Raw genomic sequence first — 10,881 nt, 5'->3', positions numbered from 1 at the left:
GGGAAGGAAAAATATGAGATAAGAAATAAATGCAAACAAAGCTTTTGAAAATGGGGAGGGGTGGAGGGTCTGAGGGAAGGTCAGAGGAATGGGGAAAACAAATAAGAACCAAGACACATCGTGCAAAGGCACAAGGTCCCAGTGACAAATGTAACCGTGCTATATACCTAAAATGTACCAATAAAAGAATTTAAGAGAAAGAAAAAGAAAGAAAGAAAGGTGGCAGCACAAATGCTGACATGTACTTTGAAGAGTTTTGTCCTAAAGGAGGACCCAGAGTTGACACAGGGACTGGATGGTTGTGTGGACTCACAGAGTCATTGCTGGTTGCTGGTTTTTCAGGTGGGGGCTGTGTGTTGAAATGCTAGCACTTTAATATGCTAATTAACATCAGGAAAAGGGAAAAGAACAAAGTGCAGTGGGCTAACATATCTGGTACTGTTTAGCAATGTGTTTTCATCTTGGAAATATTTTCATCTCATTGCTTTTTGACTCATGGAGAAGTTAGCATGTAGACACAGAAACCAGGAAGCAGTGGGTTTGGTGGCAGAAAAGGGAACAGTTGTCTGATTTTCGTATGATTTATGACCCATTCATCAACCTCAAGTGAACTGAGAGTTTCTAGATTGAGTGGAGATTTTCTAGACTGTCCGTGGATCTCATATTTGCAACTAAGTCCAAATTTAGAGAAATAAATGTGCAATTCTTATTAACTGAGTAATGAGTGGTAGCAGTCCACCTGGCTGCAGGAGCCCGTCCGTCACAAACTCCGAGTCATCTGGAAAGGCTGGAGGAGAGAGGGCAGGCCGGGGCACGAGGCGGGGCAGACTCCAAAGTCAACAGAGATCTCAGGTAAACCGACAGACAGTAGTGGGACAGTCAGCAAGGTACCAAGAGCTTTGGTGCTCTGTAATCCATGTAAGGAAGGAAACTCCAGCCCAGTGAGGGCACAGCTCCCACATCAGTGGTGCATGCTTAGGAAAAGAGAAAATTATATACAGAGTCCATTCTTTAGGTTAGTAATTTAAAAAACAAAACAAAAACCAAGAGAACTAAGCAGTCCCAGAGACTGTTTTTAGACAGTTGCTGAGCTCTTAGTCTGAAGTAAGCATCTTTCTCTTGCTTTGCATTTATAAAAAGAGTTTTATTTTTATCTGGGCTCTTAAAAAACACAACTAAAACCCTCACAGACTTAGGGGACTCAACAGATCAGAGGGACCCTGCCTTCTCAGGCCTCTATCTCTCCCAAACCTGGTGGCTGGTGGCAGATGGGAGTCTGGGCTTTCCTGAGCCAATCGAGCTGGCCCCATGGACACAACGCCATAAAGCTCACTTTGGCAAGGACACCCCAATTTACCCTGTTGTGCTTTTTCATTCCCCAAAGGGCTCTAGGTCAGACAAAGGTACAAAGGACGATACAACAGGAAAGCCAGCTCTTCTGCTTGTTCCACAGTTTACTCCGGGTGTGCTCAGAAAGGAGAACTCAGAGCGAGCCCGGCATGATCAGCATCTTCGGGAAGAGGGGTGGCTCCGGCAGCATCTGGAGGAGGAGGTCCCCTTCCGGCCAGGGCGTGGCGGATGCAAACCCCTCTGTAGGCTGTGCACTGGGACCAACGTAGGAGGCTGGATGAATGACTGAGGAGTTCCTGTTCTTGTGCAATCCATTCTGCGTGGAAAACTGGTTCTCACCCCTTGGGAGACTGCAGCAGGGTGGAACACATGCAAATGAGAAATCAGTTTTCTTTTTCAGAAAGTAGAGTCGCTCACAACATAACATTTTGAAATGTATGTCATTGACGGTTTTTCTCACTTTCTCCTTGGTTTTTCTTTTAGATTAGAAAAAAAGAAAAAGAAATGCTGCTAAGGGAGGTTTGCTAGAGAAAAGCGGAAGTTAGGGATGAGAATGGAAAGACGGGACGGATGGTAGATGCCGGGATGCCGGCTACAGACGTCAAAGCGCTGCCTGCTGGTGTAAGGGCGGTTTCAGCTCAGACAGAATGAAATGCACAGGAAATGAAGGTTCCCTGGGCCACAGCAGAGCGATGAGAGGAGGGAGGCAGGTGGGCTGGAAGCCGGAAAGCTTGGGAGAGGCCGAGCCCCCGAAAAGGCTCAGTGCTTTCTTCCGCCAGGCTGGGTCCGATGTGGAAGCACACAAGAGAAACCTTTCATAAATTCGGAAGGATCTGCAGAGGAGGCGTCTGGCCTCTGCCGCACTCCCTTCCAGCCAGGCCGAGCCGGAGTTGAGACGTGGCCTCGGCCTCCTTGGCTGATGCGCATCCTCCCCGAGCAAAGGTGCTCCCGTCACTCGTGTGCTCACGAAAGTGAGGAAAGGCACGGCACGGCCTGCGGGCAGGATGCAGGAGCTTTGTGTGCCGAGATCTGAAAGGAAGGTTGCTTCTCAGAGCGGAAGCCTCCGGCCTCCGTGAAGAGCGTGGAGGAGCAGACCGACCCCGCCAGCCTCCTTCTGAACGATCCCCCTGCACCGTCTGGAATCGGGCACAAGAGGACTGCGCAGAGCGCAGGACAGCAGCAGCGACCGCCCACAGACGGCTTTCTTCGGGGCTTGGTGGAGCAGAGCTGCCGACCTCAGGGTGGCCGGCAGGGAGAGCATGGGGGACAGGGCATGCGGGGTGGACCTGCCTGCGACCCGCCTCCGACTGAGCCCCACCTCCTACAGCACAGTGTGCTGTGAGCATCGTCGATTAATCCCTCACGAGCGTAACGGCGCATGACCAGTTCCCTCTCCAGGAGACCTAATCCACTCAAGTTGGTGATGTCCATCATCAGGTACAGAGGGCTACGAAGAGCAGTCAGAGCCGTAGGGAATCACTGGCCCGGTACTACCACTGTCCCTGGCCCTTCCTCTCCGGTGCTGCTCCTTGTTCTGCTTTGTGGCCACCATGGTCTAAGCAGCTCTCCCCCAGCGCACCCTTTTCACCCTGGCTTCCTGCCTGGGAGAAGCCTGCCGCGGACTGAGCTCTCCCTAATGTAAGCCAAATTAAACCGCCCCTCCTCTGCGTGCTGTCAGGTCTCGCGTCCGTCTCGGTGACTGGCAAGAGGGCCAGCAGGAGGAGTGACGCACACCGCTCTGAAGAGGCGCAACCACGGCAGGGCTGACAGCGAGGCGGGGACAGCTGAGGGTCTGCGAAGCACAGATTCACGGACTTACCGCCTCCAGGGACCGGCTCGTAAGCTGCGACGAGCACTGGAGAAGGCAGGAGGCGCGTGGTGTGGAGGGCTTGGGAGAAAGTCACAGCAGCGCTTCTGTTCCTGCTGCCTGCTGGTCCCTGCCTTCCTAGGAACTCAGAGCCCTAGACGCTGGGAGTAGATCTCACTGTTCCGATTATTTTATCCGGAGAGACAGATGTTAGAAACTTACAATAAGATGTTAAGAAAATAATATTTGTAAAAGATAATAGAAAATAGAGTACTTGGAATAACCTAACTTTTTGGACTACTATATTGAGGTACGATTGACATACAAGAAACTATACACTTAACATCTTCACTGTACATGAGTCATGAGACAAACACCAGAGTTTGTGCCATGAACTTATCAGTCACTTTCAAAAGTTTCCTCGCACCATCTCATGTATCTTTTTTTTTTTTTTTTTTTTTTTTTTTGAGACAAGGTCTCATTAAGTCACAAAGCTGCCCAGGCTGTGCTTGAATTGCAATCCTCCTGCCTCAGCCTCCCGGAGTGCTGGAATGACAGGCATGAGACACCATGCCTGTCTGTGATAAGTATTCTTAACATAATATCAACCCTTTCAGAAAAATTTTAAGTAAAAATAATCCATTTTAAATCAAACCATCTCTATGAGCATTAGCACATATGTAAGAAATAATAAAATGCACTAAAAATAGAGTATAGTGGTCAATGTCTCTGACTTTTTCTTCTAGTCTTACGGAGATCCAGGAAAGTTTAAAAATTCAAACACAGTGAAAGTCACTATGATTTTCTAGGCTTGTCCATCCATTCCTATCTTAAGAAACAGTTTTGACCTGAATCCAGGCAGATGGCTGAGACACAGATGTTACTCCTGCTTTGCAACTGGTTTTATTCTGACCCTCTAGGATTTTACTTCTATGATAGTTGAAAGAAACAGGTCCATCCATGTAAGGTTGTGAAACTCTGTGGCTACAGAACTCCCAAGGAGGAAACTCAAGTGTTTTCCAAAAGCCCAAGATATCATGTTATGTTATGCTATGCATTTCTCATTTGTTTATAATGGTAAATATTTACAATCTAGAATTCATTCTGTCACACAGAATAAGATATGGCCTAAACGGTTTTCCTTCCAGAAAAGTTCTGTGTTAGAAAAACAAACCATAAGATTGTAGAAGCAAAGCTTGGCTGCAATGGCAGCAAAATTGCTTATGTCCTTAATGCTAAGCAGATATATTTAGAGAAAAGAGTGGCGTGAGTCCTTCTGGAGAACAGCCCTCGCCACTACTGTGCACCCCGTCCCTTCCACACACACCCATATCACATGCACAACCCTGAGAACTCAGTTCAAGAAATACAAGGACACTTTGCGGAGATGGGTCTGTTTATAACAATGTAATGCAGCCACTCTGCAAAACAGGAGAGAGAAATTCAAATGACAGCAGTGGGCGTTTTCCGATGCATTTTGTTCTTCCTGACTCGGCACTGGAGGAGGAACACTGCCCAGTGGAGCTGTGGGGCCGAAGAGGAAGCCCTGCCTTGCTGTGGAGTGGTCGGGTGCTGCGGGGCCCCAGCATCCCCTGCGCTGTACTCGGGGGGGGGTCTCACCGAGCAAAGCCGAGGGTGTCTCTGGCTGCTGTCCTGGTGGACACGTGAACTGTGCGTGGCGGGCGGCCCAGTGGTCAGTCTCCCCTGCCCATGGCTGCTGCGCTGTTGCATTCACAGTGCCGAAGTCAGCCACGGGATCTAGAACACATGGTGTGAGGTCCACTGCCCCTCAAATGCACCCCTGTTCTCCAGTTCATGCCAGTCGAGCCAAGAAAATAAATCCGCCGTGTCCCTGCAGTTACTCAGCAGAAAGGAACTGGTCCTGGTTAAATTCCCTAGGCAGACATTTGTGGGAAATTATGCAGTTATATTATTATTTCTCCTGATTTTCTATTTTCTCTAGGACTGATTCATTTTTTCCCCTTGTTTCCCATTACCCATCCCTATTCTTTTTTAGTTTTTTTGAGACAGGGTCTCACTATGCAGTTCAGTTTGGCGACCCTCCTGCCTCAGCCTTCCAAGCACTGGTTTTTGTGTCAACATGATCAACTTACATTTCTTTTATGCATTTAGTATTTCTTCTCTTGCTTTTCTCTCCTTTTCTCTTTTCTCCTATTAATTACCTAACTTTCTTTCCCTTAGGAGAGAGAAAAGACAAGCACTTGCCTTTGGAATTGTCCCATTAAGTACCATCTGGTTACGGCTTTCCTCAGAATCCACAGATGACCTTTCTCACCTGCGCTGTCAGGGCCTGCTCGGGTCCCAGCACATCAAGGTGCAGACTTCTCAGTGATGCAGCCAATGGTGGTGCAGAATGGGGCTTCCACGTGTACCTGCTTTCTTAAGGCTGAGGGGATTTGAAACGCTATTCCTCAAACGATTCCAAAGACAGAAAAGCAGCCTGAGCTGGGGAGAGAATGCCTCTGTCGCTGATCACCTCAGGGTCGCAGCCAGACTTGAGCAGCTCGAGGGCTCTGGGAAGCCGATGGGTGGATGCCAGGGGAGCTCAGCAGGGGCTTGGCTGTTGGTTTTTAATTTGAACCAGGGTGGTTTTGGGTTTTTGTTTTTGTTTTTTTACAGCTCTCAGTCTTGTTCTCTGATGCAGAAATCTTTTCAGAGTCAGTCAGTTGGGTTCCGGCCTGTATCCCCCACTCACTGATGAGAACGAGGCAGCGGCCCACACCACAAGGCGAGGTTGTGTGGCCGCCTGTGCCAGCTCTGGGACCTCTCCCACCCTCGCGCACACCGGCCGACCCGGGTCTCTCACCGCTTCCCTCTGCAGCGGTGCCAAACACCCAGTCTGAGGTCCCCTCCATCTGCTCTGACCTCCCGCTGGAAGGTGGGAGCCAGGTGGCTGTGGGGCATCTGAGGACAGGTGCGCAGGCCCAGGAACAGGCATGGTTTCTAGCAATGAGCAGAGGGAGGGAGGGGGAGGGGATGGGGCAGAGCACCTGGGCTGGGGGCTGCCCGCCTCCGGGTCTTGGACAGAGCGCTGGGAGAGGACAACTGAGCACCTGCTGCAGGGCCTGACTGGGAGTCCTGTCCTGGGAACGCCTGTGACGGCACAACGCCAGAGCCCGGCTAAGTAATACAGAAAGAAAGCAACAAAGCCAGAGAAAATGCACATTTGCTTGCAACTTGACTGCATATACTAATGACAGTCATTCTCGATCTCTCAAAATTAGCTTTTAAAATGAGTCCAAAAATCAGAGACTATCAAAATGAAGTTAGATTGTAAGTGTTTTTCAATAACTCCAACCCACATATGAGAAAACTGAAGCTCTAGGGGAAAGGAATTCTTGCATTAAAGACCTGTGACTGCAGAGGAACTGCCCTTCTGTCTCCGTCTGGGTCCTGCAGCCTGGCATCTTGGCTGCCGCTCACAGGCACCAGCTCTAAGCCTTCCGATGGGCAACAGCTCCCTCCCCGCCTCCCAACCCACACGTGGGGGACAAACCCGGCAGGGGCTGCAAGGCCAAGTCGGCCCTGAGGACCCAAGGGGAAGCTTGGCGGACGGCCAGAGGAGGCCAGGCTGGAAGGAAGCGGGTGGCACCTTGGAGAGTCCTGGAGTCCTGCAGCGGGAGGAAGAGGGGCCCAGAGCATCTTGCTCCCGCATATTTGAATGCCTGACATTTTGAAAACCGCAGCTCGACAGCAGGCGCAGAGGGGGAAGTTCATTTGCAGGCTGACACGGTCCCTCGGGCGAACCCGTGTTCGGGAAGCCGGAGGGGGGTGCAGCCGTGACCCACGGAGAACCCGGTCAGAGCTGCCGTCTGCATCTGCACCGTGGCCTCCAAAGGGCTCTGTTTCCATCAGAAGCAGCCTCGTCTCACACACATCCTACACGTCAGTCGTCAGCTAACCTTTTACCGGACCCAAGCCTCAGCTTCCCTCTCTGTAAAGCAGGGACAATGAGGACGACCACGTTGTGGGGCCGTCGTGAGAGCGAAAGGTCCCACGGGTCTCACTGGCTGCGCCACGCCCTGGGGGCCTTGGATGGGCTCTTCTCTGGGCCTGGTTTTCGTGAGTGGGGATCCTGTGGGGTTGAATGAGTTGGTTCCTCTGCAGCACGAGAGAGCTTTGCGTGCACACTAAGTGTCGGCTGTGGCTTCTGTCCTTCCCCATGAGCCGCCTGAAGGTGGCCCGTCACCGAACAGAGGCCACTGTGCCTCGGAAAGGGACTCAAGATGCCGGAGCTGCGTGGGACCCGTTCCCTGCGCTCCCCTGCCAAAGCTCCTTGGCCAGTGTCCCTTCCCGCTGCGCTTTCCCACACTGCAGCCTGGGGACTGGGGGAAAGGCTCCCCCTCTCTGTCCGGGAAGACTGGTGTCACCGCCTAATGAAGCCCCACTCTGCTCCCCGAGCCCTTTCCGAATTAAATCAAGGCGAAAGCCGTGCACTCCCCCAACGTTCACTTGGGCTCAGGCTGCTGCTGAGGCTTCTAAGTCTGAAAGTCACAACAGAAAATGGTGTTTTCGATTTGAAAGACATCAAAGATCTATTTTGAATCTTAAGATTTTGGCCAATTCAGAATTATTTGTAATTTGATTTTAATGAATAAAGCATTTGTGCATAGCTCTCTTCAAAAAAAATCCACCTGACATCACAGAAACAGAAAGTCTCTGTTGTAAAGAAGAAAAAGTAGTCGCCTCTCTACTCCCAAGTAGAATATTTTGGGATGTATTACAGCACCCTCTTCTGGTGCCTAGGAATGTAGTACCCTAAAATAAGTCAATAGCCAGGGATTAGAACACTTTTATCATTTCCTTTCTCAACTGGCTCTTAGGGGAAAATGCTTTGGAATACTAAACATTGGATAATTTTTTTTAAATAAGTTTGATCAACAACAACACATGTAGCAGAGTTGGTAAAACCCAAGCGGAAAACTCGTTTGAGTACCTGTGATTTTTGTGGTAAGAGGTGTGGGGAGGACGCCACCTAGCGTCGATTTGGGGAATTCTTAGGCGTCTCAAAGACTGCTTTCCCCAAAGTTGTTAATTCACCCAAAGGCAACTCAGACCTTGATATTCACATCAAACACTGACGCAGAAATTCTGCCCTAGTAGCTCAGCATGCTAACTAGAACCTGTGGTTGTCACCTGCCTGCTAACTCGCTGATTGGTTCTGGCTGCTTTTGGAACTTGTCATCCCCCCGAGTGAATTAAGAACCAGCACCTGGCTTGCACTGCATGGCTGATTTAGGCCAAGTTTAAGTAAAAACTCTGACACCTGGTCCACATGTACAGACTGACAGCCTTGTAGTTTTTCTTCTCTAGTTCCCCATGATTCTAAGATATCAAAGAAAGGAAAGATTTAAAAAGCAAATCCTTTCCACTCTTGCAAATCCAGTGTCGAAGAAAATTTTGTTAAAAAACCTGAATGTCTAATGTCAAGAGTACTGTGTGCAGTTTTGCAGAGTTGCCACAGCCAAGCCCAAGGCTCTGCCGTGGTGAGACAGCCCCTCCTCATATTCTGCCCTCAGAGTGGCTTTCTCGGGCCTCTCCAGCTCCTTGCCCAGCCCTTTGGAAACATCTCTTCTGAAGCTTCTGCTTTTGCCCCAGGCCTGCCAAGCAGTACAAATCAACCACAAAAATGCCCAGCATCAGCTCAGGCCAGGTGAACTCGTGTCCGCTCTGCTGTAGTTTGGATTCCGAGTGTCCGCAGAAGGCCCAGGTATCCAAGGCTCGGTTGCCATCCCAGGGCAATGCCAGGCCATGATGGAACCTCAGGAGATGGGGCTCAGAAGCAGGAAGTCCTCCCTTCAAGGTGTTTCCTCGAAGGGGACCCTGAGACCCCAGCCCCTTCCTTTCTGCCCTGAGGTGAGCACCTTTGTCCCATCACGTACTGCCCACCGTGATGCCCCACCTGGCCACAGGCCCAAAACCACAGTGGCCAAGTGATCGCAGACTGAACCCCTGAAGCTGTGAGCCATGATTAACCTGTCCTCCTCATGAGCTACCATCTCCGGTGTTGTGTGTCAGTCAGGGATGGCTGACTCACGCACCTTCTGAATGCAGTGTGCCATTCTCCCAACCATGGACAAACCCAGGGCACAGGGATAGGCATCGAGTTGGGTGTGGCACTACTTTTCCTTTCCACCCAGACTTTATCCTTCACCTCCTTCAGGTTCTCCCCCGCCCCGCCGCCCAAAAGAGCTATGGGGTGCTCACCAGCTTTCTATTCTTCTAGGGTCCTGAAATTAATAGCAAATTAAATAATTGTATCTGCCACATAGGAAGGGCGGGGGAGAGAGAGGGAGAGAGAAAAGGCAAGCCAAACACAGAAATAGCATTGCTTGTGCCTTGATGTCACACCCCTTGGTGGCTCACGTGCTATTCCCTACGTGTATATGGAATTGAATCTGGAAAATTCCTTGTCAGTTTTCCTAGGATTCCTGAAAGAAATCCAGGCAAATGTGATGAGACTCATGGATGGGGAGGGTGAGCACAGGGCCCCTGAGCCCCGTCCTGGATCTGGGGGTGAATCTCAAGCGCACCCCTGCATCTGTTGTCTCCCTCTGTAAAATGAGAAGCAGGAACAACGTTTTTGTGTGATTATCTTTACAAAGACTTGAAAGGGTCTGTAATGTGCTTAGTAATCACCAGTCATTCAAAGTACAACTGTAATCATTTGTGTTGATATATGCATAATAAGGAATTCTAGGATTTTAACAGGTAGTAACGACACCTCCTTCAGCCCTGGTAGGCAGTGTTTCTGTCTTTAAGTAACTGTGGATTTTCCCCATTAAGTGTATTGGTACAGTTAAAGCAAACACCACAGTTACATTTATCGTTGGGATCTTGTACCTTTACATGATGTGTTTTGGTTCATTTTTTCCCCTTATCCCTGCCCTCCCTTCACCCCCTTCACCCTTCCCTCTTTACAAAGACTATTTCCATTTTTCCTTTTTTCACATTTTTTCCTTTTTTCACATTTTTTCCTTTCCCTTCTTTCCTTTCCCCTCCCCTTCCTGCTTCCCCTTTAGCCATTTTCTTCCTATTTCACACTCTCAATTACACCATCTGAACCTTATTTACATTTTGTTTTTCACACCAGAGAAACAATTTGGTATTTCACTTAAGAGTATGGCCTCAATGTGCATCTATTTTACTATAAATGTTTCTAGTTTCTCACTCTTTATGGCTGAGTAGTATTCTGTTTTATAGAAAAACCACATCTTCTGTCGATTTTTTATGAGAGTTGTCATCAGTAATGGAAAGAAGGAACCTGCCGGTTAACCAGCCCCGGTCTTCCCTAAGGAAATGCTCCTCATAGACAGATAGGAACAGAAAGGGGAGAAAATCTGGAAAGACAAATAATACGGGAAAAATCAATGAACCCAGGATATTTTCCCTTTGTATTCTAGTGAATAATGATGCTAATCATTTTTGCTTTGTGTCACCCATTTTTCTCTGCACTTACCTGTATTCGATGTGTAATGCTCAATATTTCCCTGTTTCACATTGAGGAAACTGAGGCACGGAGAATCAGGAGAACCAGAGTCAAGAGAGCCAATGGCAGAGGTGCACTTTGCATTGTGGAGCTGGGCGCACAAGGGCCCGTGGGAGGCCTGTCAGTCCTCCCCGCGGCCGGCCCCTCCCAGGCTCCTCCCCTAGCTCTTCCTCCTCCTCCTCCTCCTCCTCCTCCTCCTCATCTTCCTCCTCCT

Source organism: Fukomys damarensis, unplaced genomic scaffold (assembly GCF_012274545.1).
Source record: "Fukomys damarensis isolate Sample0158 unplaced genomic scaffold, DMR_v1.0_HiC HiC_scaffold_14, whole genome shotgun sequence".
In the NCBI taxonomy this organism is placed as follows: Eukaryota; Metazoa; Chordata; class Mammalia; order Rodentia; family Bathyergidae; genus Fukomys; species Fukomys damarensis.
The sequence above is the reverse complement of the archived record's forward strand: the minus strand, read 5'-3'. Positions refer to the sequence as shown.